Here is a 23,262-nt window from a genome sequence, read left to right as displayed (position 1 = left end):
AAGGCCAAGGCCTGGCCTGGTTGCTAAGGCCGAGGCAGCCTCACTGCCCGGTTGCTAAGGGCTCCTTCCAGCCCCGCCCCCTCGCCCGAAACTCGGCGGCCATTTTTTATCCTCCGCCCCGCTCCATTCCCGCCTGATGACGTGCGGACACTTATGCCACGCCCACCGAGCTCGGGGAAGGGGAGGAAGAAGAGCGGGGGGGGCGGAGTGGAGACGGAGGGGGCGTGGTCGCCCGGGGAGGGAGGGGCGAGCGAAGGGGCCGGGCCTCCCAGCGCGGCGGAGCCAATGGGGAGCGGCGTGGGCGTGGCCCCGGCGCCTGGCTCAGGTAACAGGTTGCGCCCGCCGGAGCAGAGGCGCAGAAGGTGTGAGAGGCGAGCGGGGCAGGTGGGGGCGGCCGAGGAGGAACCAGGAGGGTGAGTAAGAGGGGGAAAACCCCCCTTTTTGCTCGGGAATAAGGCTCTCTCCTTCCCTTCCCACCCTCCTTTTGAAAGCAGCGGTCCCAGCCGGGCGCCCCACCCCATTTCCTTTTATGGGTATCGCCCCCCAGCCCAGTTTCTGCCCTTCCCCAGTTCACTGTCTCCAAGCGAGGACGGCAGCCCCCTTGCCGTTAAGGCTCTTTCCCCCCCGCCCAGCCGCTGCTTTTATTTGTGGGAGGGGGTGGTTAGGGTGCTGGACCCTACCTTAGCTACTACATCTCCTTTCAGTCCCGGGGGAGTTAGTGGATTATTAATTATTATTATTATTATTATTATTATTATTATTATTATTATTAATTGTTATAAACCCTCCTGCTTCCAGCTGCTATTGGTGTCCCCCCCTCCCCGCCGCTTTTTAAAGAATTACTATGTTTCCTTGGAAAGAAATCCAGGCAGTATGTATCACTCTCTCTCTCTTGGCCCAACTGCACTCTGTTTTGGGTTTGTGCAACTTTTTCAGAGACAGGACCCCCTTCTAAAATCCAAACGTGCATTGGATTGATCCGGGAATCGCTAGTGGCTCCAGATCTGGATAAAAAGATCAGTGCTCTCGGGTACCATGCCTGCCCACCCTCTCTAGTCCTCAGGGGACCCTGTCCATCCGCCCTTCCCCAACTTAAGTACCTACCTAACACTGATTTTTATCACGGGGATTTCTGGGTTGCATCCAGCTAAGTTCCAATTTGACCCATTAGAATTCATGGACTTGCATTAGTCACAGGGGTGGACTTTGGTAATCTGGTGCCCGAAGCAAGGACAGATTTGATGCCTGCCTCTAAATGTTTATTATTTTCACAATAATTCCTTTTAAATGTATTGTTGTTTTGTGCCCCCTCGGCTCAGCGCCCTGTGCAGGGGAAGCACCCGGGTTGCCCCAAATCTGGCACTGTTAGTTAATTTCTAGAGTGGGAATACAATCCTCTTGGTGCAGTTTCTGGTTTTATACTCCCACCTTCTAAGGGTGTGGTACACCATTTGTGATAAATACTTCCTGTGTGTACACACACACACACACACACACACACACACACACAGTGAGTTTATGGTTACTGTTCGTGCCCCAGTGAATGCCCCCACAATCTGTCACAGCCTGACACTTTCTCTCTCACACACATACACACACAAAACACAATTTTAATCCTGATTTTCTGCCCTGTGCACACTGAATTCCCCCTACAGCTACACCCCACACCTGGAATTTTGCTCCCCCTCGTCTCAAATCCCCTCTCCCCTTCCAAGATTGCTGTCCCAGAGTGGGGATGTGCTTCCTCTATCTTCCATTCTGGCTATATTTTCCCATAGTGGAACACCTTTAAAACGCCAACTGAGATAACTGTGGGGAGGAACGCTTTGTTGGCATGCTGCTTTCTGAGCGGTGTGGACTGGCCTCTTTGTGGGGCTGACTAGCAAGAGCCGGCAGAAATTCCAGGAGCCTAAATGTTGATGCCTGGTTCTGGTGCCTGGGAACTTTGAAATCTTTGCTCGGTTTCCAATAGGGATTGGAAGTGTTCCTTTACATTCTTTGGGATTTACGCCATGTTATTCCGTCACATCTTGCGTCAATGTACCCCAGTTTGTGTGATGGGTTGGTGCAGGATATCAGGAAAGGAATTGGTGTTTTCTGCTGTCGTAACTATAAACGAACCCAGAAGGGCTGGAGGTGGTTTTAAGTTACGTGCTCCTTCAAAATACCATGGGAGGAACCCACTGGTGGGTTTTCTCTGGTGTAAATCAGGATTGCACTGGGAACCACAAACCTCATGCGTGAAAGCGGCTCTGAGGCTGCCCTCTTGACCAAGGTTGGTGTACCCAAGATGTCAGCCAAAAGCCGTATCTTAGCTTGTCATTACTTTTGAAATACTGTATTCTGGTGCAGCTTTGATCCAAATTGAGGAAAAAGAATAACCTAGCTGTTTTTTAAAGCTGGTAGTGTATATTCAGCCAAAAAAGGGACTTTGATCCCGGAAGGGGATCTGTTTGTGTTAGCTAAGGCTTCAAACTTTGAGCAGTTTTGGGGATGGTTTATTTTGATGCGATATGTATGGCATTGGTGACTGATGGCTCCAAAAACCACCAACTCTGGATAAAACCCTCCTTTTATTAGCTCTCTGGTCATTGCACTTTTACTGCAAGGGAGGCTTTGATTGTGAAGGCAGGCCTGTGTCTCTCTTTTTCCTGCTCCAAGTTGCTCTTCAATAAATAACAAAGCCAGCCTCCTGTTAATGTTCCCAAGCATGTAAACTAAAGGATTGCCTTTTTAGAGTCACATTGGTGTTGGTAATTGCTATAAGGTAGGAGGCGCAAAATGTTTTTGGCCTACAACTCTCATGATTCCTAGCTAGCAGGACCAGAGGTCAGGGCTGATGGGAGTTGTAGTCTCAAAACATCTGGAAGGCTGGGGTTGAGGAAGCCTGAACTAGATGCTAGAAGAGAGAGATGTGTGCAAGCCTTTGAGCAACACAGAACTCTTCAGGTGGAAGGGAAGAGTAACGGACTCTGATGCATTTATGTGCATAAACCCCCGTGGCTCAGGCGGCTTGCAACAAAACGAATTAAGCCTTGCTGGGGTCAGATTCAGCACCCCACTTTCCACAATGACTAGAAAGAGGGCCACAAAATCCCCCCCCCCAATTGCCTGACTGCAGCATCTAGTTTTCAGAGGTAGTGTGTCTTGGAAGATGGCGGTGCCATTCCCAAGCGTTATATGGCTACTGAGAACAGGAGAGTCTTGCTAGATTAGATCAGGATGTCCAAGTTATGGCAATCAGAGGTATACTGTGTCCAAACATGGAGGCTCTATTTAGACTTATCTTCCATTCATTTGGCTCTCTCTTGGGAGGTTTCCTGCCTGGCTCCGTAATAATCCCTGATTGCAAGCTCCAAAACCCGCCTCTGTTATTAAGATTATTACTATTCATTTGTTGCAGCATTTATACCCTGCTTTTTCTCCAGGGATCTAAAGATGATGAACATACCGTAGTTCTCCCCTCTATCTCGATTTTATCCTTACAATAGCCCTGTGAGGTAGGTTAGACTGAAATGCAGAGACTTGGCCCAAGGCCAGCCAGTGAGCTTTATAGCTGAATAAGGGGATTGGGTCGTGGGTGGCGCTGTGAGTTAAACCACAGAGCCTAGGACTTGCTGATCAGAAGGTTGGCGGTTCGAATCCCCGTGACGGGGTGAGCTGCTCCTGCTCCTGCCAAACTAGCAGTTTGAAAGCACCTCAAAGTGCAAGTAGATAAATAGGTACCGCTCTGGCGGGAAGGTAAACGGCGTTTCCTTGCGCTGCTCTGGTTCGCCAGAAGTGGCTTAGTCCTGCTGGCCACATGACCCGGAAGCTGTACGCCGGCTCCCTCGGCCAGTAAAGCGAGATGAGTGCCGCAACCCCAGAGTCGGCCACGACTGGACCTAATGGTCAGGGGCCCTAGGTCCTTCCCAGGTCCTAGTCCAACACTCCTTACCACCGCACCCGGGGGATCAGGGTTCAAATCACCCACACACAGCCTCTTAGCTTATCCCGTTGGGTCTGCACAAACTACCTAGAAGGGTTGCTGAGAGGATAAAACCGGGAGATCCTTGGAGGAAAGGCTCAAGATACATAAAACGAAGAAAACAACTTTCTTCGTATCCAAGAAGCAGCATAGGGTTCTTTTTTTAAAAACACAACCCTGCAGTTAAAGGCAAAGCTGGTGTTGTTCCTTTGCCCTGGGGAGGAAGGGATTAAAAGAGGCCTTTGACTACGTGACCTTTTGGAATGCGAAGGAATCCTATTATAAATCGCTTTGAGGTGGGGGTGGAGGAAGGAAATGACCCCAGCTATATCAGCAATGCAAAGATTTGCTCTCTCTCTCAAAGGATAGGGAACCTGATGCCCTCAAGGTGTTGCTGAACTCTCATTCTTGGCCATTTGGCTGTGCTGGAGATTTGGAATCCCAACAACATATATTGTTATTGCATTCAACATTATATATTGCTATTGCATTCATGCGCCTCCTTTTCCCAAGGAACTCAAGGTGCTGCTCCTCCCCATTTCATCCTCAACGACAACCCTGCGAGGTGGGTTAGGCTAAGAGATTCATGACTGGCCCAAGGGCACCCAGTGGCTGCGTGGGAATTCGAACCCTGGTCCCCCAGGTCACAGTCCAACACTCTAGCCATTTGTACCACTGGCTCTGGTACAAATGACAGGCCTGATATATAGAGCAAATCTTTGCATTGCTGATAGATGGGAGTCATTTTCTCTCTCTACTCCCCTCCCCAAGCTTTTTCTAACTGGAAACAACCCTCCTCACCATGAAGCCCCTCTATTGCTAAATCCGGCTGTGGTCATCTCCCCCCCCCCGCCCTTGTCCCACTCCCAAATTTGCAAAAAATTAACTGTCTTTTGATTTGGAACAGTTTAGGAAAGTTACAGTGAAGTAAGATTTCAGCCTTAAACTGCTGTCTTAGGCACACATACAGTCAACATTATTGGGTCTTACTTCTGAGTAAGGATGCGTAGGGTCAGGATCTCTCTCTCTCTCTCTCTCTCTCTCTCTCTCTCTCTCTCTCTCACACACACACACACACACACACACACACACACAGAGTGAACTACACACTTGCATTGAAATTGACAATTGCTTTCCCGTAACACTGCCCCTTCTTACGATTAAAATTTAGAACGACCTTCTTGGTGCGATACATCTTTGCATTGGAAAACGCAGCTGCTTTTGTGAAATCTATCCAGTGGAACCTTGGTTTCTGAATTTAATCCGTTCAGGGAGTCTGTTCGATTCCTGAAACAGTTTGGGAACCAAAGCGCAGCTTCTGATATAAGTCTGGTGCTTTTTTTCTGGGGGTGCTCAAGAGTACAGAGTACTGACAATTTTTCTTTCTAGGCAAAAAACACTGCATAAGACCTCCTGAATTCAGCCAGGCTTCCTTCCACGTAAGTTGGGTTAGGATTGCAGCAAAATTTGTCTTTTCTCCGATTTTTGTATGTGCTTGTAGGAATTTTGACCACCATCCTCTCTCTCCAGGTATTCAGTTTGAGGTTTCCTCTTACACCTTCGGGGTATATGCCCTCCTCTCTCCCTTCCATCGCCTGATTGAAACTAGAGTAAAGGCTGAAATTCTAGTTTTCCCCATGAATGGAGAACAATATCCCAGTGTCTGGGGCTGCTGCCTTTAAGTTGCTGGGAGTTGGGGTTTCTCGCATCCATCTGGGAGACCTCATTGCTTAATTGGCTATTTCTGCAAAGAATTTGCCCATTGTCAAATCCTGTTTGGATAAAGTAAGCGAGGACGGGGGTGGACTTAGATATAGCTAAACCGCTGACCTTTTTTTCTTTTCTTTTTTGAATAAAATAAATAAATCCACAAGGGCCAGCCCCCTGGAGATTTCGGCTTCAGCAGGAGCTGCTGTCAAAGGTCAACGGCCGAAAGGGCAAACAAAGGGCGATCGATATCAATTCTTGCCCTGCTGAAAGGAAGGGTTTCTAAAAATATATGAAAACGAACCAGCGTGGCTAGCGAGTTCAAGTTTCTAGGCCTTGTGGCGTTAAAGAAACAGCCCCCTCCGGATCCAGAATCCTAAAATCCTGATGGAATCTTTTATATTAATGTCCTGACACATCACTGGTTTGCTAGATGAGATGGGATGGGGCTGTTCTGTGGGGAATGCAAGTCCAAAGTGTCTTTATACCACCACCTTAGGCATCCTGTATGAGTCATACAATCGGCACTCACTCCTTTTAACAAGAGTGGAAACCCAGCCAGATGAGCGGGCTATAAATAATAAATTATTATAATAATATTATTACAGTGGACGCTCGAGTTGTGAACATGATCCGTGCGGGATGCAGATTCGCAACCCACAGCGTTCGCAACCCACAGCGGTGTGTCTGCGCACGTGCAAGTTGAGATTTGGCACTTCTGTGCATGTGCAAAGCATGATTTAGCACTTCTGCGCATGTGTGACCACCGAAACCCGGAAGTAACCCGTTCCAGTACTTCCGGGTTTTGGCAGTCCGTAACCCAAAAAAAGCAACTTGAAGTGTCTGTAACCCGAGGTATGACTGTATTATTAAATAACTTAAATGAAAGCTTGGTATGTTGTGCCTCATGCCTATGGTGTACGTATAATAATAATAATAATAAATAATAATTTATTATGTATACCCCGCCCATCTGGCTGGGTTTCCCCAGCCACTCTGGGCGGCTTCTAACAGAATATTAAAATCCAATTGTCTATTAAACATTAAAAGCTTCCCTAAACAGGGCTGCCTTCAGATGTCTTCTAAAAGTCTGGTAGTTATTGTTCTCTTTGATACCTGGTGGGAGGGCGTTCCACAGGGCGGGTGCCACCACCGAGAAGGCCCTCTGCCTGGTTCCCTGTAACTTGGCTTCTTGCAATGGGGGAACCGCCAGAAGGCTCTTGGCGCTAGACCTCAGTGTCCGGGCACACATAGCTTGGCAGATAGTCCAATCCCTGGCATACCCACGAAGGGCTGGAAAAGATTTCCTGCCTGAAACCCTGGAGACCTGCTGCCAGTCCGTGTAGGCAATATTGACCTAGATGGACCTGTTTTCTGACTCCGTAAAAGGCAGCTGCTACCTGCGTCCCTGTATGTAGCATCTATGATTTTTTTCCCCTGTATGCATCGTAGAGAATATGCCTGATCATTATGTGAGATTACATCCCTCCTGGGGCGTCTCCGAAATCGCTTGCTAAAGACAAGACCCCCTGCATGCATCTATCTTGGTGAGTTTATTTTGTTAATCTCTTCGGTGTCAGTCTTGAGCGCTGGCATGAGCTGTACCCTGCACCTCCCTTCTGTAATGCGATGCCTTTAAAATTTTAATGTCCCAACTCTCAAGTGGCAGTTTCCACGGCAGGCCATGATAACCTGAGCCCTTTGCGAGTTGTCGAAAATCTGAATAATTCCACTGTTCGCCTGCAACCTTGAGTGACGGGTCTGGTACTTCTGGTTAAGGGCGGTGTCCGAATGTCATACTTTCAGGGTGTCGCCAGCTGAAAAGTTTAGCCACCTGTCAAGAAACGGAGAGGTGATCGAATTGAGGTCACCTGCTGGTCTTTGTCACAGATGTGTCATTTGAGAAACCTTGTCCCTGTCGCAAAAGTCCACCTCCGCAAACACCCCTGGTTTAAAATATACCCATTTCACAGATTGGAAGGCAGTGGCACCCAGGGACTGGCATATCCCTGTCTCTGATAATAAAAATGCTGTCCTTATTTCACCTCTGGGGAAGGTGTTGGGGATTACTGCCCTAAAAATAAAATAAAATGTACAGTTCGCTCACGGTTGCTAGATTTTCCTGCTACTTTCCTTGATATAAAACCTTTTGCGTGGGGTTTGGCTGCGTCATCGTGTAAGTGTGTGTACACCTGAGGAAAATATTCAGAACACACCTCCATTTCCAGATAGCACATTTCGTCAGTTCTGCCATAACCACAGCCAGATTTGTAATGTTCTTCACCCCATGGCAATGCAATCCTATCCATTATCTACTCGGAAGCAACCCGACTGAGTTCAATGGGACTTGCTCCCAGGTAAGCCTAGGATCGCAACCTCAGGATTGGCTGCCAAGTTCTCGAGATCCTGGTGGAAAAAAATTCCCTTTTATACTGGCTTCACAGTCCAGTGTTTTGGCAAAGAAACTGACTTTATTTTCTTCCCAAACTAATTTCACCCCCTTTCCCTTATCCGACTCCAACCTGTTAGGCTGGTTTTTTGCTCCTGTCCCCCACCAGGTTCAGGTTTCTGTTGGAAGAAAGTATTTTAAAAAGTCCTCTGTATGTGGTTAAAAAAACACAACTTGGCTGCTGTTCGTGTCTCCAGGTTGGAACAGTGTGTGACCACAAAATGGTGGGTGGTTTTTTAAAAAAAAATTGTTGGTGGTTACATTATATTATACTTTTTTATTTTAATATTTGCATATCCTCACCTGTTGCAAGGAGCCCTGAGTCTTTTTTTTTTAACAGAAAGAGGCTTTAAATAAATTTATTAATACTGAAAGTTAACAACAGAATTTCCCACTCTTCCATTTTCGCCCAGAAACCTCCCCCAGCCGCAAATTTGAAATTAAATAGCTTCAGCCTACCTCGCAAGGTTGTTGTGATGAGAAACCTACTCCCTCCACCAACCTGAATGGCTTTTGAAGAGGTGTAGGCGCTGGTTTTGGGCCATGTTGACAGCTGGTCCCAGACCAGGAAGCTGGGGTTTTGAATGCCCTCTTCCCGGGGGTCAAAGCTCTCCTCCATTCCCCCATTGAATGCCTCACCTTTGCAAGACGCTCTTAATTGTTGGCTGGGAAATTTTGGAGCGGGCGGGGAAGGAGTGATTTTTTTTAATGCTTTGATGGTGCACACTCTGAAGAATGCTTCAGGGGCATCCGAAAAAAGCAGGAAGCAATTTCTATGCATTGTTTGTTTCCCTTTGGGGAGCGTGGCTTATGATTAACGACGCTCAGGGTTTTGTTCTTTTTTTGCTTTCCTTGCCTGCGGAAGGATAAAACCTGAAATGCACGCCCAGCACATCCTCCTAAACCACGGCAGGGAACTGTTTTCAGGCCGAAGGGCTGCATTTTGGGTGGCAATGTAGGTGGGGCTCTTAACTCCTGGATTCCCCCCAAATGCCTGAGTTCAGTGAGCTGCTGAGAATCCAGGGCAGGTCTGCAACAGACATTGAAAGCATACCCTACACACATTTAAAGGCACTCCTGTCTTCCACTGCCTCCCGTAGCTTGGTCAAACTCATGCTGGTCCCTTCGAGAACACTGTCCCACCATCTCGTCCTCTGTTGTCCCCTTCTCCTTGCGCCCTCCATCTTTCCCAACATCAGGGTCTTTTCCAGGGAGTCTTCTCTTCTCATGAGGGGGCCAAAGTCTTGGAGCCTCAGCTTCAGGATCTGTCCTTCCAGTGAGCACTCAGGGCTGATTTCCTTCAGAATTGATAGGTTGGATCTTCTTGCAGTCCATGGGACTCTCCAGAGTCGCCTCCAGCACCAGAATTCAAAAGCATCCATTCTTCGGCAATCAGCCTTCTTTATGGTCCAGCTCTCACTTCCATACATCACGACTGGGGAAACCAGAGCTTGAACTATACGGACCTTTGTCGGCAAGGTGATGTGTCTGCTTTTTCAGATGCTGTCTAGGTTTGTCATTGCTTTTCTCCCAAAAAGCAGGCGTCCTTTAATTTCATGGCTGCTGTCACCATCTGCAGTGATCTGCAGAGACTACCTTACACTGTTTAAAACCAAACTGTGTTTAAAACCAAAATCGCATTTGGATAGAAAGTGTTTCTCAGACGGCTAGTCCTCGTCTTTATAACCCTGGACCTTCTTCTGAAGGCAGAAGCTGAAAGAGATCATTTCTGGGGTGCGCATTATCCTGCGCTATCTCTGTAGCTTTCTTATGGCACCTGGAAGCATAGATTTGATCCAAGGTGGGAAGAGTGCACCCAATTATTCTCTCTGCAGTCTTTACAACCCTGGACAGCATTGTTTTTCCCCTGACAATGGTATGATGTGAACTTGTCCCCGTCCCCTTCTTGGGCAAGCACTAGGCCAGGGGTCAGCCATCTTTTTCAGCCGTGGGCCGGTCCATCGTCCCTCAGATCATGTGGGGGCCGGACTATATTTTGAAGAAGAAAAAAATGAACAAATTCCTATGCCCCACAAATAACCCAGAGATGCATTTTAAATAAAAGGGCACATTCCACTCATGTAAAAACACGCTGATTCCCGGACTGTCCACGGGCCGGATTTAGAAGGCGATTGGGCCGCATCCGGCCCCCGGGCCTTAGGTTGCCTACCCCTGTGCTAGGCGGTCTCCTAGTTCAAGGAACAGGTTCCAGCCAGGTAAAATCACCTGAGGAACCTGCGGAGGAGCATGGCCTGAGGAGGGCAGTTGTGTTGTTGCCTGGGTCGAGTTAGAGAGGTCTGAGGTCCCAAACTCCTTCCTAAACTCTTCTGCTGGGAAATGGCCACCGCTGCCCCTTGTGGAAGGGAGTTCCGCAGTTTAACTACGTGCTCTGTGCCGAAGTACTTTCCCCTCTCTGCCCTGAATCTTCCCACAGTCTTCAGATCCTGTGCCTGGAAAAAGCGAGAGCGACTGCAGGCCCTTCTCCTCCCCGTGTGGCAAGGACGTTCCTGCCGTCCCGATCGCTGCTATTTACCCGGGACGGCGAGTCCTTGCGCAACAGCTAAAGGGCTGCTCTCATGCCTCTGGAATTCCATTCCTCCTGCTGCACCTGCAAGGACGGATCGATGATGCAAGCCCGAGGTGTGGCGGTTTCAGGTTGCTCCCTGAACTCTCTAAGCACCTGCCAGCCTAAAAACCAGCAAACGAAAAACACACACGATGCAAAAGCCCGTCTGAAATAACAGAGTTTTGGGAAGGCTGGAACGATGGTTGCCGGACCTGTGGCAGGGAGTTCCACAGGGCAGAGCCTGTGGAGAGAGCTGGTGTGCGGTAGTCGTTAAGAGTGCCGGACTTGGACCCGGGAGGAGACCAAGGTTCAAATCCTACTTGGCAACATCACTTTGGGCCGCTGCTTATATCTCAGCCTAACTTGCCTCGCAGGGTTATTGTGAAGATTAAACGGAGGAGGGTGTGCTGCCTTGAATTGCTTTTAAGGTGGGGGAGGAACAGGCAGGATTTTATTTTATTTTTGAATTTGCATTTTATTTATTTGTTAACATCCTTATATTACATCCGTATAAACGTTGTCATATTCCATTGTAGGACTTGCTATAATATAATTTCCAACATGTATACAAAAATTTTATACACATTTTATATACCTAGAAAGAAAATGAAACAAAAAAAAGAGCAAAGAGAAAAAACAAAAACAATTCCCCCCCAATCATATACATACCAACACACTAGACTTCCTGTCCATCCCATTGTATATTCCTTTTTTACAAATGAATGTACTCTTATTATTGTATATTTCTTTACATTTTATCTAATACATTCCTGTATCAATATGTGCTCTTGGTCGGGAACAGGCGGGATATAAATGCAGTAATAAAATAAAAAATAAAGGCTCAGCCCTTAGTAAAGGTTGCTCAAATCTTAGGGGCCTGTGGGCGACTGTATTAAGTGCCCCATCAGATAATAATATATAATAATATCTGGCTGAGTCTCCCCTCTGTTAGACGATCTCTAACAGTAACAGATGGCAGAAAGTGAGGAGGAATTAAAGAACCTTTTAATGAGGGTGAAAGAGGAGAGCGCAAAATATGGTCTGAAGCTCAACATCAAAAAAACGAAGATCATGGCCACTGGTCCCATCACCTCCTGGCAAATAGAAGGGGAAGAAATGGAGGTAGCGAGAGATTTCACTTTCTTGGGCTCAATGATCACTGCAGATGGTGACAGCAGCCATGAAATTAAAAGACGCCTGCTTCTTGGGAGAAGGGCAATGACAGGCCTAGACAGCATCTTGAGAAGTAGAGACATCACCTTGCCAACAAAGGTTCGTATAGTTAAAGCTATGGTTTTCCCAGTAGTGACGTATGGGAGTGAGAGCTGGACCATAAAGAAGGCTGATCGCCGAAGAATTGATGCTTTTGAATTATGGTGCTGGAGGAGACTCTTGAGAGTCCCATGGACTGCAAGAAGATCAAACCTCTCCATACTGAAGGAAATCAACCCTGAGTGCTCACTGGAAGGACAGATTGTGAAGCTGAGGCTCCAGTACTTTGGCCACCTCATGAGAAGAGAAGACTCCCTGGAGAAGACCCTGATGTTGGGAAAGATGGAGGGCACAAGGAGAAGGGGGCGACAGAGGACGAGATGGCTGGATAGTGTTTTCGAGGTTACCAGCATGAGTTTGACCAAACTGCGGGAGGCAGTGGAGGACAGAGGTGCCTGGCGTTCTCTGGTCCATGGGGTCACGAAGAGTCGGACACGACTAAACGACTAAACAACAACAACAACAGTAACAATTAGCATTGTCATAAGAAATAATTGTGTTGTGTGTAGTGTGTGTGTCCCGTGGGCCCAGCGGCTTTTAGTAGTGATGGCTCAGTGGAGCCTCCATGTTCAGTTGCAGCATACCTCAGAACACCAGGTTGCAGGGAGCCAGAGGAGGGCTGTACGATGCTTTCCTGCCCTGCTCAAGGTTTCCCGAATGGTCTCTGTGGGGAGCTGGACTAGACAGACCTTTCTGTAGAATCATAGACTTGTGGAGCTGGAGGGGACCCCAGGGGTCATCTAGTCCAACCACAGAAATCTCAACTAGAGCATCCCTTACAGATGGCCATCCAACCTCTGCTTAAAAACCTCCAAGGAAGGAGAGTCCACAACCTTCTGAGGGAGTTCGTTCCGCTGTCTCAACAGCTCAGGTTCTTGGTTTTCAATCAAAATCTCATTTCTTGCCATTTAAAACCGTTAGTTCCCGTCCTGCCAACTCGGAAAACAAACTTGCTCCATGTTCGAAGATAACTGCTCCTTCTTTTCTTTCGTAGGCTGAATTCAGGCCTCTCATCTTAAATCCTTATGACTGATTTTCCTTTTTAAAAAAGAAATATGTAATATTTTATTAAGTTTGTTTGTTGTCGTTTAGTCGTGTCCGCGTCTTTGTGACCCCCTGGACCAGAGCACGCCAGGCCCTCCTGTCTTCCACTGCCTCCCGTAGTTTGGCCAAACTCATGCTGGTAGCTTCGAGAACACTGTCCCACCATATTGTCCTCCATCGTCCCCTTCTCCTTGTGCCCTCCATCTTTCCCAACACCAGGGTCTTTTCCAGGGAGTCTTCTCATGAGGTGGCCAAAGTCTTGGAGCCTCAGCTTCAGGATCTGTCCTTCCAGTGAGCACTCAGGGCTGATTTCCTTCAGAATGGAGAGGTTGGATCTTCTTGCAGTCCATGGGACTCTCAAGAGTCTCCTCCAGCACCAGAATTCAAAAACATCCATTCTTTGGCGATCAGCCTTCTTGATGGTCCAGCTCTCACTTCCATCCATCACTATTGGGAAATTATTAAGCTTAAGAATAGACAATACAGTACATTACATACAATACAATCATACCTCTTGTTACATTTGCTTCAGGTTAAATCTTTTCAGGTTGCATCCCACGGCAACCTGGAAGTACAGGAAAGGGTTACTTCTGGGTTTTGCTGCTCGCGAATGCGCAGGTGCTCAAAATGATGCCACGCGCATGCACAGAAGCAGTGAATTGCGACCCGCACACGTGCAGACACGGATTGTGTTCTGCTCATGTTGCGAATGGGGCTCCGGAACAGATCCCGTTCACAACCAGAGGTACCTCTGTACATACAATACATACTTTACCTATATACATACCCAACGTCAATACACCCAAGTGTTTGACTTCCAAATATTCTATTTTACATTTTGGTGGTCTATACACATTTTTATTATTTAGGTTTCCACTTTTTCTCTCTCTATGAATTTTACTATATATTCCTCTATTTCCTAGATTCATTCTATATCTCTCAGGAGATTTGTCTTGTCCGTGTAGTTTTTAAGATATTCATTGAAAACCACTGATTTTCTAATATGCTTCTACAGCACAGTCCCGCTCAGGCTGCAGGCTGGCGTTGGGAAGAGGGAATTTTTAAGCCTTTCCCACTCAACATCCCACGCCCCCCCAGCAAATTTTCCCCTCCCCACCTGAGAAAAATGGAGTGTGCTTTTTCCCCATCTATTGCATCGCATCGAAGAACCGTACTCCACGTAACGTGAACTCTGCTGGAGAGGTTATGCTCCCCTCCGCAAATCTTGTTGCGCTAATGATCTAGAGAGGATTGAAATAATGAGCTGTAGATTATGGGATTGGTCAGGCATCTGTATATATTTCTTCCCCAGGAGGGGGCTGGTTTCCTAGGCTCTGAGCTCCGGGGAATTTCTGGTGGCAGCTGACACGCTGCAATTTCCTCCCCCAGGCGCACATATCTGCCATGGCATGTGCAAAGATTTCACTAGGCTTCGCTGTCTTTGCAGGGAATCACTGGCATTTGCAAGGGGCTGGACTAGATGGCATTTTGAGGTCCCTTTGGGCACCGGAATTCTATGGTTGTTCGATTCAGGGAGGTGGACTTCCAGAGAAGTTGGATCTGCTTTATTTTTCCCGTTGCTGGGAAACTGATAGAAAACGGTGACACGCTTGTGTGATTGACACCCTTGTATGTCCACTGTATTCGGTTTGGGCTTAACAGTAGGTTGAAATACAGTGGTACCTCGGGTTACATACGCTTCAGGTTACAGACTCCGCTAACCCAGAAATAGTGCTTCAGGTTAAGAACTTTGCTTCAGGATGAGAACAGAAATCGTCCTGCGGCGGCAGCAGGAGGCCCCATTAGCTAAAGTGCTGCTTCAGGTTAAGAACAGTTCCAGGTTAAGTACAGCCCTCCGGAACAAATTAAGTACTTAACCAGAGGTACCACTGTATGTGTTGCATTGGAGCCCTCAATATGTTTTCTATTCTGTGCTTTGATTGTGTGTTGGGGCGGTGTATTTCAATGGAAATTGTAGTTTGTGAACTTGTTTTTAATTTACAAAATCATTGATATTTTTAAAGTTTGCAGTACTTCTGCAATACAGTGACTAATTCCCAACAAAAATACTTTACAATAAACTGAGAACATCACATGTCATTATACTTGGCTGAGCCAGCACCCATTTTTTCATAAATGTGGTTGGTCGTTTTGCTTGTACAGGAGTCTCCTGCGGTTTGACCATTTTCGCTGTGCTCCAGATTAAGTGCACTCCTATGGAATCAGAGGTGATTTTTGCAACTTATTATTTTTGCTGCAGTAATCAAATTGGTTTCCACCTCTTGATCTCTCTGTTTAAATATCCAAGCAGGAATATCTTAGGCTCCGTTGGCTCATGGGCTCCTAATTTTGGAAATAGGAGTCGTCCCCCCAAAAAGTATGGAGCATCTCTAGCTATTATCCATCTTGGTTTTCAATTTGCTGTACAAAATCAACAACAAACAAACCAGATAGAAAGCGAGATGAGGGGGTGATTGGCCCCAATCGCAGGAGGATTTTCTTATGCTCTTTTTTAAAATCTGCATGCTTGGGATCGCCGGGTGCCGATTAGGCGAGAGGAAACCCTGAATATGTACTCCTGGCTTTGTGCGGATTTAGGAAAGGGCCATTGCCTAGTGGCTAGAGCACCTCCTTTACATGCGGAAGTTGCAGATTGCATCCCCAGTGGCATCTGCAGCAAGGGCTGGGAATGTCCCCTGGCTGAAACCCTGGAGAGCTGCTGCCAGTCTGTGCAGACAATACTGAACTAGATACGGTGATAGTCTGATAAGCCAGCTTTCTATGTTCTGGTTTAAGTCAGACCCATGAGGACTAGGATCTTGAGTCTGTTTAGTGGAAGGACAACAGTTCAGCGGCAGACCTCCAGGTTCGATACCCAGGTGAGGCTTCCAAAAGCAGCTGCCAAAGCCTGGAGGGCCGCTGCCAGTCAGAGCAAGCAGTGCTGAGCTTGATGGAGCAATGGCCTGACTGCTTGTAAGGCCGCTTACTGTGCCCCTGTTTAAACCAGCCATTTTTGTCTGTAACCATGAGGACTGGAGTCTCGCTTTATTCCTGCCTGAGAAGGGCCGTAGCCCTGTGGTGGAACATCTGCTTTGCGTGCAGAAAGTCCCAGGTTCAGTCTATCACAAGTTAATAATTATAATAATAATTATAATTTATTATTTATACCCCGCCCATCTGGCTGAGTTTCCCCAGCCACTCTGGGCGGCTCCCAATCAATTGTTAAAAACAGTACAGCATTAAATATTAAAAACTTCCCTAAACAGGGCTGCCTTCAGATGACTTTTAAAGATAAGATAGCTGCTTATTTCCTTCACATTTAAAGGGAGGGCGTTCCACAGGGCGGGTGCCACCACCGAGAAGGCCCTCTGCCTGGTTCCCTGTAACCTTACTTCTCGCAGTGAGGGAACCACCAGAAGGCCCTCGGAGCTGGACCTCAGTGTCCGGAGCTGGAGACGTTCCTTCAAGTCTACTGGGCCGAGGCCGTTTAGGGCTTGAAAGGTCAGCACCAACACTTTGAATTGTGCTCGGAAACGTACTGGGAGCCAATGCAGATCTCTCAGGACCAGTGTTATGTGGTCTCGGTGGCCGTTCCCAGTCCCCAATCTAGCTGCCACATTCTGGATTAATTGCAGTTTCCAGGTCACCTTCAAAGGTAGCCCCACGTAGAGTGCATTTCAGTAGTCCAAGCGGGAGATAACCAGAGCATGCACCACTCTGGCGAGACAGTCTGCGGGCAGGGAGGGTCTCATCCTGCGTACCAGATGGAGCTGGTAGACAGCCACTCTGGACACAGAGTTGACCTGTGCCTCCATGGACAGCTGTGAGTCCAAAATGACTCCCAGGCTGCACACCTGGTCCTTCAGGGGCACAGTTACCCCATTCAGGACCAGGGAGTCCCCCACACCAGCCTCTCCCCTGTCCCCCCAAAACACTACTTTTGTCTTGACAGGATTCAACCTCAATCTGTTAGTCGTTAAGCCTGGGAAATGCTTCTGCCTGGGCATAAAGCAGATTGCTAGTTTCCTAAAAAGCCAGTGGACTCTCATTAAAAACAAGTAAATCATGCGGAGTTGAAGTCATGAGTCTGTAGCCGGGGAGGGTCAGAGAGGCTTCGCATTCCTGCGGCTCTCGCTTTCCCAGCGTTTCCGAAACCACGGTGGTCACTTGACCAGGTACATCGGCGGGTGGGCGGGTGGAGGTTCCTGGCAGCCCCCCTTTCTCTTCTCCGTTTGCTGGGCCCAGGGAGTGAATGCCAGCCTTGGACGGGCACCTGACTCTCCGCCTCCTCCTCCCTCCGCTGATACAGAGCTGGCGCTTGCCCAGCGATTGCTGGACGGAAACTGGCCGCCGCGTTCTGCCTGGCTTGCTTGCCGTGTTCCAAGCCCTGTCCGTGGCCACGTCGGCAGCGTTTGCAGGAAAGCAACGGCCTCCTCCGTGTCAGATCTCCCGCCGCTGCTGTTCCTTCTGATTGGAAAGGTGTGTGCTTGAGCCAAAGAGATGCGGGATTTATTATTATTATTTTGGCTCAGATCCTGAGAGCTGCATTGGAAGTTTGCTCCCCGGCCCTGCCTCCGTAAATCCTGCTCACTGGTTTCCCTCGGGTTGGTTGGCTGCTGTGAGAGGAGGATACGGGACTTAGACGGGCCTTTGGCCTGATCCTGCCGCCGCCTCTTCTCGTGTTCTTGCCATCCCAGCTGATGGGACCTGGAGCCCAGATGTCCACAGAGTTCCCACCCCCAAGTCTAAAATAAGAATTTAAGCTACAGTATTCCAGCGCACCGTGCTTCTTGCAGTAGCCAGTCAGATGCCTCCCACACAACCTGAAAGCAGAGCATGATGGGAATATCCCGCCGCTGCTCTTTCCTCCCAATATTTGGGGGTAGACTGCCTCTGGATCTGGAAGTTCCATTTCACCCTCACATTAATAGGCAGTGACGGATTTTTGCGGTTTTGATTAATCCCTCTTTCCCCTTTTTGTTTTCTCAAATGTAAACCAGTGGACCTTGCCGCAGGGAGTTCCACAGATAGGATTCTTCTTTGTGTGTTATTTGTGTGCGTCAGGGGAGCTGTAATTCTAGTCGAAGAGACAAAAATCTTTATTCACCCTCTCCTGTTTTTCTTCTCCTCAGCATGCGTGATTTTTATAGATCTACATTCCCCCACCCCTTAAATTTCTTTCCATCCCTATCCCCTAATCCGAAATTCCTCCCACATCCCATTTTGAGGGACATGTTATATAATCTGCTTTAGTCCTTTAAAAGTGTATAAACCACTTTGGCCGAAAGGCAGTGAATACTTAATAAATAGATAAGGTAGCTAGTTCGCTCTGCTGCATTCAGTTTCATTTATTTCATTTTTAGCCCACCTTTTTCTCCAGTGAGCTGAAGGTGGAACTCACGGTTCTGTCCTGCCGATCCTCAATTGATACCCACAACAACCTTGTGAGGTAGGCCAGGCTGGCCAAGGCAGCGACTGGCCTCCAAGGTCACCCCCGCCAGTGATCTTCATGCCAGAGTGAGGATTTGAACCCTGGTCTGTCCCATCCTGACACACTTAACCACTATGCCTCCTCTTAGCACGCAAACAGCATCCTTATCATGTCTGACAACCGTCTCCTCTCTCTGCAGCAGAGGCTGTTCCGCAAATCTTGTCTCCCAAAGACCTGAATCCCCAAATCTTATTTTCCACACCGCCTCCTCCTTCCTCCTGCCACCCTCAAACCCCTCCTGCTCCTCCTCCTTTCCCGATCTGTGATCAAACCACATGCACACAAACACACACCTTCCAGCTGAGGTTGCAAATTCCGCATCCAGCTCCATTCGCTTGCCTGCCTTCCACCACCCAGAACACCCCCCTCTTGCCCCGGCTGTTTCCGATGCCCTTCGCCCCTGCCTGGAGAAGGAAGAAGACCCCTTTGTGCTTGTTTTCCTGGCTCTCTTTGGAAGCCTGCGCCTGGGAGCAGGCAGGACAGCGGAGGGGAGAAAGCAGGCGAGATAAGTGCTTCTGCTGACCGTTGGCTCAAGGACATCGCTCTCCCCCAGCCAGCCAGCCAGCCGCTCTCCTCCCCACGGCTGGCCAGGAAGCTTGCCTGATCTGCGGAGCCTGCGGCAAGGAAGGAACTGGCCGGTGGGGGGGAAGCAGAGCTGTTTGGCTCCCCCTGCTCCCCGCCTGCCGTGGAACCGATGCCACGATGCAGCCCAGCCACTCCGCCACGTGCCGCCGGCACCGCTAAACTGCCACCGCATTGCACTGCGCTCAAAATGTCAAGGCTCGCCACCACCCGGACGCGAGCGGGTCTGCGGGCCGGCCAGGTTCCCACGGCGTTTGGCCACGGAGGACGCTGGCTGCCTCTTTAGCTGCGTCAAACTTTTAAAAATTTGTTTATTTCTCTTCTCTTCGGCACACACCCCTGTCCCTTTCTGGATGCACTTCTAACCCCCTCGTCTTTTCGGATTGCTCTGGTCGCAGTGAGTATGCAGCAGTAATCTGGCAGGCTGCAGAAAGCAAGGTGGGTGGGTTGGAGAGCAGCATCCTTTTGTTTTTCCACCTTCCCATTCGGCTCGGCAGCCTGGCAGCTGGTGATGGACACAACGTTGGCAGCCCTGCAGGGGCGATGGACACAATGGTACCCCTTCCCGCCGCTCCCCCAGCTTCTCTGCTCGCGAGGTTCTGCCGGTCCATTTCCCGCTGACACTGCGTTATTGTCGTTTTGGTTTTTTTTAATTGATGCTCTTGACGGTCCCCGATCGCGCGATGCTCTGATGGAGTTGAAAGGAGCCAGTTTCTGAGTGAGACTCTCACGAAAACAATCGCCTGTATTGTTCCCGGCTTCCCTGATAAACCTCGCAAGCCCCCTCTCCCTTGCAGGCTCCAGCCCCCTTTGAAATCCATTTCTGGTTTAAAGGTAGCAGCTTCCTTCGGCTGAGCAAAAAGGGAGCGTGCCAGCTGGTCGGGGAGCTAAGAGTGCGAGGCAGGAAGTTTCCTCCGGGAAACTGCGAGCGAGAGATTTCCTCAAGCTGTGAGCTGTGTTGGACAGTTTCTCCGTCTCTCAGAATGCTTAGAACATAGGAAGACGCTGCTGGATAAGGCCAAAGGAGGCCCAATTTCACCCAGTGTCCTGCTTTCACAGGGCCAACCAAATGCCCCGAGGGGAGGCCACAACAACTGAGCACAAGAGCCCTCTCTCCCCTCCTGTAGTTTCAGAGGCATTGCTGGAGGCAAAACATAGCCATCATGGTGAGAAGCCATCGGTAGCCTTGTTTTGTTGTTGTTGTTTAGTCGTTGTGTCCGCCTCTTTGTGACCCCCTGGACCAGAGCACGCCAGGCCCTCCTGTCTTCCACTGCCTCCCGCAGTTTGGTCAGACTCATGTTTGTAGCTTCGAGAACACTGTCCCACCATCTCCTCCTCCGTTGTCCCCTTCTCCTTGTGCCCTCCATCTTTCCCAACCTCGGGGTCTTTTCCAGGGAGTCCTCTCTTCTCATGAGGTGGCCAAAGTCTTGGAGCCTCAGCTTCAGGATCTGTCCTTCCAGAGAGCACTCAGGGCTGGTTTCCTTCAGAATGGAGAGGTTGGATCTTCTTGCAGTCCATGGGACTCTCAAGAGTCTCCTCCAGCACCAGAATTCAAAAGCATCCATTCTTCGGCGATCAGCCTTCTTGATGGTCCAGTTCTCACTTCCATACATCACTGCTGGGAAAACCAGAGCTTTAACTAGACGGACCTTTGTTGACAAGGTGATGTCTCTGCTTTTTAAGATGCTGTCTAGGTTACCCTCCGTGAATTTGTCTAATCCTCTTTCAAAGGCCATCCAAGTTGGTGGAGACTTCAGGTGGCATCCTGGCACCTCCACTTGGTTGCAAGGGGCCAATGGCCAGGTACGAAATGGCCCTGTTGCCTGGCTAATTTCGAACGCTGTTGGACATGGCAGAGGTTGAACCACGGACCTCCTTACTTCAGAGCATGTGTTCTGCTCCTGAGCGACTTCCCCATGCGCAGGCGCTCCCAGGGCACACCCGGCTTGCCCCCAAAGGGCTTGAGCCATTCCTGGGTGTGAGGCAAGCTGCTCAGATGCTCCTGAGGACTAGAAACTTAGGCTGATTTAGAGGCATGGATGCTCCCCGCCCCCTTGAGACGCCCGCTGCTCACCTGGACAGATGGGTGTACCCACGACAGGCAGGTCTGCCAAGTGTGAATCGGACAACAACCTGCAATTATTTGGCCGGATAGGTGGAGCAATGCTGTCTTTGCGAAAAAGTACTCTGGGATGACACCCTCTGAATGGTCCTGCTGTGTAAATAAAAATTCTGGGTTGTTTATGCATTCCTGACGGTGAGGTCATTTTGGCAGGGCTCTCATTGGAACATCTGGTTGGCCGCTGCAAGAACAGGATGCTATCCTGAACCCCTTTGGCCTGATCCAGCAACCAGGTTCTTCTGACATTCTTATGGAGCCTCCAAATCCAGCAGCAGTCTATCCCGATTTCTAGGTTCTTAAGGGCATTTGGCCTGATCCTATACAGGATCTTCTTTTGTCTTTATTTCAGGGTTTGTGTGTGTGTGTGTGTGTGTGTGTGTGTGGTCTGGCCTCCACCACACTTCTCGCCCATTTTACAGACATGGACGACTGAGTCCTTGCAGGTAGTCTCTGTACCGGGATTCGCACCCGGCTCCCCAAGTTCCGCTGGCGTTATCCACCCACCCTCTCGGTCTCCTTGCATTCCTGCATGGCGGCAGATTTCTGACGGCAGCCGGGTGTGTTTTTCCACCTGAAACGCTTGCAACCTGCACTCTGCCTTGACCCGATAAGAGCGCTTTGCATATTTATTTGTTTTTCCTCCTCGCTCCACCATCGTAAAAGGGAGTTGCCGGCCGGGGCGTGTTGTGTGGAGGTGAAAGTGCAGCTTTGCTGCTGGTCTCTGAGAGTGGAACTAATCCCTGAATTAATGCAGGGTTTTAAATCTCTGGCCAAGGCTGTAGCTCGGCAGCAAGAAGGTCCCAGGTTAAATCTCTGACATTTCCAGGTAGAGCTGAGACCGTCCCCTGCCTGAAACCTTGGAGAGCTGCTGCCAGTCTGGGCAGGCAGTACTGGTCCAGAGGGATCCTGTCTGCCTCTGCTCCTGTTTAAATCCAGCCTTTGGCTCAGAACCAGGAGGACAAGGATCTTTTATTTTGAGGCTCAAGGGTAGAGCGTCTGCCCTGCACACAAGGCTGCAGGTTCAGTCCCCGATGGCATTTCCTGGGAGAGGCTGCCTGCCAGCCTGAAGCCCCTGGGGAGCTGCTGCCAGTCAGTGTGGGCCGTACTGAGCTCGGTGAAGTTGTGTTCAGACTTAGCGCAAGGAAGGCAGGTTCATAAAAATCTTGAGAGCAGGAGATCAAGCGGAAGAGGATGGCGGCTAAGGAAATAATCTCAAAACCCAGGAAGTCTTCTCTCTCTCACCCCCCCACCCGCTCTGGGTTCAAATTTCACCTCTACCGTGAACTCTCCCTCCCCACCCACCCTCTAATCCACAATAAGAGGACAATACTGACCTACCTTGCAGGGTTGTTGTAAGAATTTACATTATTTTCGATTTATTTCCTGCTGTTCACCATAAACGATCTCGGGGCAGGTTACAGAAATTAATAATGCAATATTATTTGAAAAATCCTATTGAGTTCAAGTTGTGGTTATATACAGAGCTAGGATTTTGCAGGATTGGCCCCACTGCTGAGCCTCCTGGGACATCTGCCTCACTGCCTCATTAAAATGTTTGATGCATTTATATTGTTTGCTATTCGTTCATTTATTTATCTGTTACATTTACATACCGCCGCTCCAATGATCTCAAGGTGCTGTGCGTGGTTCTCGCCCAAACCCCATTTCACCCTCACGACAACCGTGTGAGGTAGGTTAGGCTAAGGCAGCCTTTCTCAACCTGTGGGTCCCCAGATGTTGTGGAACTACAACTCCCATCACCCCTAGCTAGCAAGCCCAGAGCTCAGGGATGATGGGAGTTGTAGTCCAACAACATCTGGGGACCCAAGGGTTGAGAAACGCTGGGCTAAGAGGTGGTGACTGGCTCAACCCCGCTCATCTGAGCTCTCCCAGGGTTTGGCTTCCTTGGAAGGAAGGGCAGCGGTGTCTTTAGGATGTAGATATTTGTATTTGCATGCATATATTTTTGTGTGTGTGTGTGTGACAAAGAGTTAAACAACTACCTGACATTCAGAAGACATCTGAAGGCTGCCCTGTTCAGGGGAGTTTTTAATGACTGATG

General features: G+C 49.0%; 1 protein-coding gene and 1 long non-coding RNA gene across 3 annotated transcripts in view; one reads left to right on the top strand and one right to left on the bottom strand.

The window, feature by feature from the left end:
* The first annotated feature begins 313 nt into the window (after positions 1-313).
* Positions 314-23,262, top strand: part of CGN (cingulin) — a 70,769-nt gene continuing 47,820 nt past the window's right edge. Inside the window, exon 1 of one of the 2 annotated variants that reach the window (XM_081891319.1) lies at positions 314-413. The gene's annotated coding sequence lies outside the window, so the exon portion shown is untranslated. Of the gene's footprint in view, positions 414-18,873; positions 19,517-23,262 lie in introns of those variants that run through there. The other variant, XM_081891320.1, reaches the window with a different exon arrangement.
* Positions 7,209-9,036, bottom strand: LOC309359192. Its single transcript, XR_014163773.1, has 2 exons — positions 8,583-9,036; positions 7,209-7,508 (listed from the first exon to the last, which is right to left on the bottom strand). It is a non-coding gene; the product is annotated as an uncharacterized lncRNA (long non-coding RNA).

The sequence above is a fragment of the Podarcis melisellensis genome, assembly GCF_964234715.1.
Source record: "Podarcis melisellensis genome assembly, chromosome: 16".
Classification (NCBI taxonomy): domain Eukaryota; kingdom Metazoa; phylum Chordata; class Lepidosauria; order Squamata; family Lacertidae; genus Podarcis; species Podarcis melisellensis.
Note: the sequence above shows the minus strand (reverse complement) of the source record. Positions and strands in the feature narration are given on the sequence as shown.